The sequence below is a fragment of the Meriones unguiculatus genome (genome assembly GCF_030254825.1).
Source record: "Meriones unguiculatus strain TT.TT164.6M chromosome X unlocalized genomic scaffold, Bangor_MerUng_6.1 ChrX_unordered_Scaffold_30, whole genome shotgun sequence".
Lineage (NCBI taxonomy): Eukaryota > Metazoa > Chordata > Mammalia > Rodentia > Muridae > Meriones > Meriones unguiculatus.
The window spans coordinates 3,890,625-3,896,624 of NW_026843706.1; positions in this window are offsets into that span (position 1 = coordinate 3,890,625).

The following is a 6,000-nucleotide window of genomic DNA, read 5'->3' on the forward strand; positions in this document are numbered from 1 at the left end:
CCTGATAGAGTTTTTGGGGTCACTCACATATACTATCATATCATCTTCAAATAGTGATATTTTGACTTCTTCCTTTCCAAGTTGTATTCCCTTGATCTTCTTCAACTGTCTTATTGCTCTTGCAAGGACTTCCAGAACTATGTTAAAGAGATATGGAGAGAGTGGGCAGCCTTGTCTTGTCCCTGATTTCAGTGGGATTGCTTCAAGTTTCTCTCTGTTCAGTTTGATGTTGGCTATAGGTTTGCTGTATATTGCCATTACTATGTTTAGATATGTGCCTTGTATCGCTGATCTCTCCAATACTTTAAACATGAATGGATGTTGGATTTTGTCAAATGCTTTTTCAGCATCTAAGGAGATTATCATGTGTTTTTTTTCTTTCAGTTTGTTAATGTGGTGGATCACATTGATGGATTTCCATTTATTGAACTACCTCTGCATACCTAGGATGAAGCTTACTTGGTCATAGTGGATGATATCTTTGATGTGATCTTGTATTCGGTTTGCAAGCATTTTGTTGAGTATTTTTGCATCAATGTTCATAAGGGAGATTGGCCTGAAATTCTCTTTCTTTGTTGGGTCTTTGTGAGGTTTAGGTACCAAGGTGACTGTGGCTCCATAGACTGAGTTTGGTAATGTTCCTTCTGTTTATATTTTGCGGAATAGTTTGAACAGAGCTGGAGTTAGCTCTTCTTTGAAGGTCTGGTAAAATTCTGCGATGAAACCATCAGGTCTTGGGCTTTTTTTGGATGGGAGACTTTCGATGACCACTTCTATTTCCTTTGGGGATAAAGGACTATTTAATTGATTTTCCTGGTCCTGATTCAGCTTTGGTAAGTTGAATCGATCAAGAAAATTGTCCATTTTATTTAGATTTTCAAATTTTGTGGCATATAGGTTTTTTGAAGTAAGTCCTAATGATTGTTTGGATTTCCTTAGTGTCTGTATTTATGTCCCACTTTTCATTTCTGATTTTGTTGATTTGGATGGTGTCTCTCTGCCTTTTAGTTAGCTTGGCTAAGGGTTTGTCTATCTTGTTGATTTTCTCAAAGAACCAGCTCTTGGTTTCATTGATTCTTCGAATTGTTTTATTTGTTTCTAATTGATTGATTTCAGCTCTGAGTTTGATTATTTCCAGCTGTATACTCCTCTTTGGTGTGTTTGCTTCTTCTTTTTCTAAGGTTTTTAAGTGAGCCATTAAGTTGGTTGAATGATCTGTGTCGAATTTCTTCTTGAAGGCACTTAGTGATATCAACTTTCCTCTTACTACTGCCTTCATTGTGTCCCACACGTTTGGGTATGTTGTGTCTTCATTTTCATTGAGTTCTAGGAAGACTTTAATTTCGTTCTTTATTTCTTCCCTGACCCAGCTGTCATTTAGTAGCAAGTTGTTCAGTTTCCATGTGTGTGTAGGCTTTTTGCTATTTTTGTTGTTGTTGAGGTCCAACTTTATTCCATGGTGATCAGACAGGATAAAAGGGATTATTTCAGTCTTCTTGTATCTGTTCAGGCTCACTTTGTGACAAACTATATGGTCTGTTTTGAAGAAGGTTCCATGAGGTGCTGAGAAGAAGGTAAATTCTTTTTTGTTTGGGTGAAATTTTGTTTGGTAGATGTTTGTTAGGTCCATTTGATTCATGACCTCTGTTAGAGTTATTGTTTCTTTGTTTAGTTTCTGTTTTGTTGACCTGTCCTTTGTTGAGAGTGGGGTGTTGAAGTCTCCCATTATTAACATATGGGGATCTTTGTGTGGTTTCAGTTTTATTAATGATTCTTTTCCAAATGTGGTTGCTCTTGTGTTTGGGGCATAAACGCTCAGAAGTTTGATGTCTCCTTGGTGGAATTTTCCCTTGAGGAGTGTGAAGTGTCCTTCCCCATCTCTTTTGAATAATTTTGTTTGAAAGTCTATTTTATCAGATATTAGAATGGCTACTCCTGCTTTTTTCTTTGATCCATTTGCTTGGAAAGCTGTCTTCCAACCCTTTACCCTCAGGCAATGTCTATCTTTGTGAATTAGGTGTGTTTCTTTTATGCAACAGATTGCTGGTTTTGTTTATGCATCCATTCTGTTAGTCTGTGTCTTTTTATTGGAGAACTGAGTCCATTGATGTTGAGAGAGATTAACGACCAGTGGCTGTTAGATCCTTTGATTTTGATGTTGGCTGTGGTCATACGGTTATGTGCTTGGTTGCTTTTTGTTTAATTGTAGTGAGGTTATTTATTTCCTGTGTTTTCTTGAAAGTAGCTAGTTTTCTTGGGTTGTATTTTCCCTTCTAGTGTCTTCTGTAACGCTGGATTTGTGTGTAGGCATTGTTGAAATTTGTTTTTGTCATTGAATATCTTGTTTTCTTCGTCTATGAGGGCTGAGAGTTTTGCAGGGTATATATAGTAGCCTGGGCTGACATCTGTGTTCTCTTAGGGTCTGTATGATATCAGTCCAGGCCCTTCTGGCTTTCATAGTCTCTGTTGAAAAGTCAGGTGTGATTCTAATGGGTTTGCCATTATGTGTTACTTGGCCTTTTTCCCTTGCAGGTTTTAATATTTTTTCTTTGTTCTGTATACTTACTGTTTTGATTATTATGTGGTGGGAGGATTTTCTTTTCTAGTCTAATTTATTGGGTGTTCTGTAGGCCTCTTGTATTCTTATTGGCCTCTCCTTTAAGTTGGGGAAATTTTCTTCAATGATTTTGTTGAAAACATTTTCTGGGCCTTGGATCATGGAATCTTCTTTTTCCTCTATTCCTATTATTCTTAAGTTTTTTCTTTTTATGTTGTCTTGAATTTCTTGGATGTTCTGCATCAGGCAATTTTTAGATTTAACATTTTCTTTGACAGATACATCTATTTCTTCCATTGTATCTTCCACTCCTGGGATTCTTACTTCCATCTCTTGTAGTCTATTGGTTATGCTTATCTCTGTAGTCCTGTTTTCTTCCTTAAGTTCTTTCTCTCCACAATTTCCTCCATTTGTGTTTTCTTTAATTTTTCCAATTCTATCTTCAGATCTCGAGCCGTTTTGTTGATTTCCTTCACCTGTCTGACTGTATTTTTCTGATTTTCCATCAATTCCTTCAGCTGTTTGTTTGAACAATCCTCTGTTTCTTTTATTTCTTTCAGTGATTTAAGCATTTCCTCTCTAAAGGCCACAAACTATTTGGCTGCAACTTCCTGTATTTATTTATCTCTTTGTTTTTATCTTCCTCTATTTCTTTATGGAAAGCCATAATCTGTTTGAGTTCATCTTCCTCTATTTCTTTATGTATTTTATTCGTTTCCTCTGTTATCCTCTTTATGAGCATAGATGTTAGGTCATCTTCTTGGATTTCAATTATGCTGGGGTGTTCAGGGCTACTTGCCTCTGAATCTGGGTTTTGGAGATGCCATATTGCTCTGTCTTTTGTTGGTTGAGCTTTTTTTGCTGGCCTCTACCCATTGAGCTATCTTAGGTGTTTGGAGTTAGCTTCTGGTGGTTCCTGGAATCCTGTGGTGGAGAGAATCCCATTGGCAGAAAGACGGTTTTTCCTGCAGTAAGCCTCCTCAGCTTTTTGGGTATAGTCACTGGATGGCCGTTTTTTCTTTTTCTTTTTTTCTTTTTTTTTCAGGAGTTGCCACTGCTCACCTCAGGCATTGATATCTGAGTTGTAACTGTGTTCTTTGTTAGTGGAGAGGGTTCTCCTCTCACCCGGAGAAGTCCTGAAGACAGCTGCCCTGGTTTCTTGCTTTCAATTTAGTGATCTGCTGCTGTAACTTGTGTGTCCTTTCGTTTGGTCAGTTTTGTTAGGGATAACTGGTCACCCCTTGGAGCAGTGTCTGGGGGTTGATCTCGGGGATTCCAGGCTTTTGTAGGTCTGAGGTTGGGGCTCTGTGTCCCAGTACCCAAGTGGTAATCTGTGGCAGGTGGATACAGCTCTCCTGGTAACAGCAGGCTATATGGTGCACAGCAGGTCCCTGGGTTGGGCAGGTTTTTTGGCATCTATTCCAGGGATATACTGGGTGGTCTAAGTCCATCTTCTTTGCTTCATTCCCTGTGAGGATTTCTCCTGACAGTAACTCCCAGTCTCTGTTGCTCTGGGGCGCACAGCTCTGTCTGTGCTGGAGAGCTGGGGTGCAGCAACTGTCTGTGCCTGAGGCTGGAGCCCAGTTCAGTGATGATGGCTTATACCGGCTGGTCTGCGAGACTTTTTCCAGGGAAAGACTGGGTGACCCAAGTCAGTACTGGTTCCTTCTTTCTCTGTGGGGTTTTCTCACTACTGGGACTCCCAGTCTCTGGTGTTTTTTTGTGCTCATCGATTAGCCTGGGAAGATGATCAAGACACGCAGGCTTGTGGCTCTGGTCTGGCGACCTAGTTTCTGTGGGACCTGGGATCTCTTCTGGGTTCTGGCTATGTGACCTGAGAGTGGACCCGACTGATTCCCACACCGTGGGGGTTTCCTCTAACCTGGGAAACATGATCGCTGTTGTTTTAGGGCCCAGAGTTCAGTCTCCTGGTGGCTGTACAGAAAATGTTGTCCTGCTCCTCAGAAGCAGTGTTCTCCTGGCGAACTCCATCTTGTCCCCCCACCCCAATGATCTTTTTTATTTCCCACCATTTACTTGCAAATTTCATGATTTCCTTGCTTTTTATATTCTACTGTGTAGATGTACCACAATTTCTGTGTCCATTCCTCAGTTGAGGGGCATTTGGGTTGTTTCCAGCTTCTGGCTATTAAAAATAAAGCTGCTACAAAAATGGTTGAGCAAATGTCCTTATTGTGTACTTGAGCCTCTTATGCCTAGGAGTGTTATGGCTGGATCTTGAGGAAGCCCTATTCCTAGTTGTCTGAGAAAGTGCCAGGTTGATTCCCAGAGTAGTTGTACAAGTTTACATTCCCACCAGCAGTGGAGGAGGGTTCCCCTTTCTCCACAACCTCTCCAGCATGTGTTGTCACTTGAGTTTTTCATCTTAGCCATTCTGATGGGTGTAAGGTGAAATCTCAGGTTCGTTTTGATTTGCATTTCCCTGATGACTTAAGATGTTGAGCATTTCTTTAAGTGTTTTTTGGCCATTTGATATTCCTCTGTTGAGAATTCTCTGCTTAGCTCCATATCCCATTTTTTAATTGGATTATTTAACATGTTGCTGTTTAGCTTCTTTAGTTCTTTATATATCGTGGATATTAGCCCTCTGTCAGATGTAGGGTTGGTGAAGATCCTTTCCCAATCTGTAGGTAGTTGTTTTGTTCTGATGACAGTGTCCTTTGCTTTACAGAAGCTTTTTAGTTTCATGAGGTCCCATTTATTGATTGTTGCTCTTAGAGCCTGTGCTGTTCAGGAAGTTGTCTCCTGTGCATGAGGCCTTTTCTTAACTAGTGAATGATGGGAGAAGGACCAGCCCAATGGTTCCCACTCCGGGATTGGTAGTCCTGGTTCTATAAGAAAGTAGGCTGAAGAAGCCATAAATAGGAATCGAGTAGTAAACCTCCATGGCCTCTGCATCAGCTCTTGCTTCCAGGTTCCTGTCCTGCCTGAATTCTTGCCCTCACTGCTTTTGATGATGAACTGTTATATGGAACAGTCAGCGAAATAAACCCTTTACTCCCTAAGTTGCTTTTGGTCATGGCATTTCACCTCATCAATAATAATCCAAACTATGACAAGTTGGTATTTGGGCAATGGGGTGTTGCTGTAACAGAACTGACTATGTTGTTTTGGAAGGAATTGTGAAAGGACTTTGTAACTTTGGGATAGAAAAGCCATTGAGTGTTGACAGCTCAGTAGCATGTTCTGTAGCAGGTTGGAAGACAAGAATGTTGAAAACAGTGCAGATGATGGAGGCCTGGTTCATGAAGTTTCAGAGGCAAGGTTACAAACTTATTGGGGTCATTTGTTATTTTGAATTAAGATTCCATAATTCTGACTAGCTGGGGCTAAAGAATCAGCTATGATTAACAAGGTACCAGAATTAACAAAGTGAAGCCTTTGTTCTGCTAGGATACTTGATGCTGTTCAGCTGGATCTGA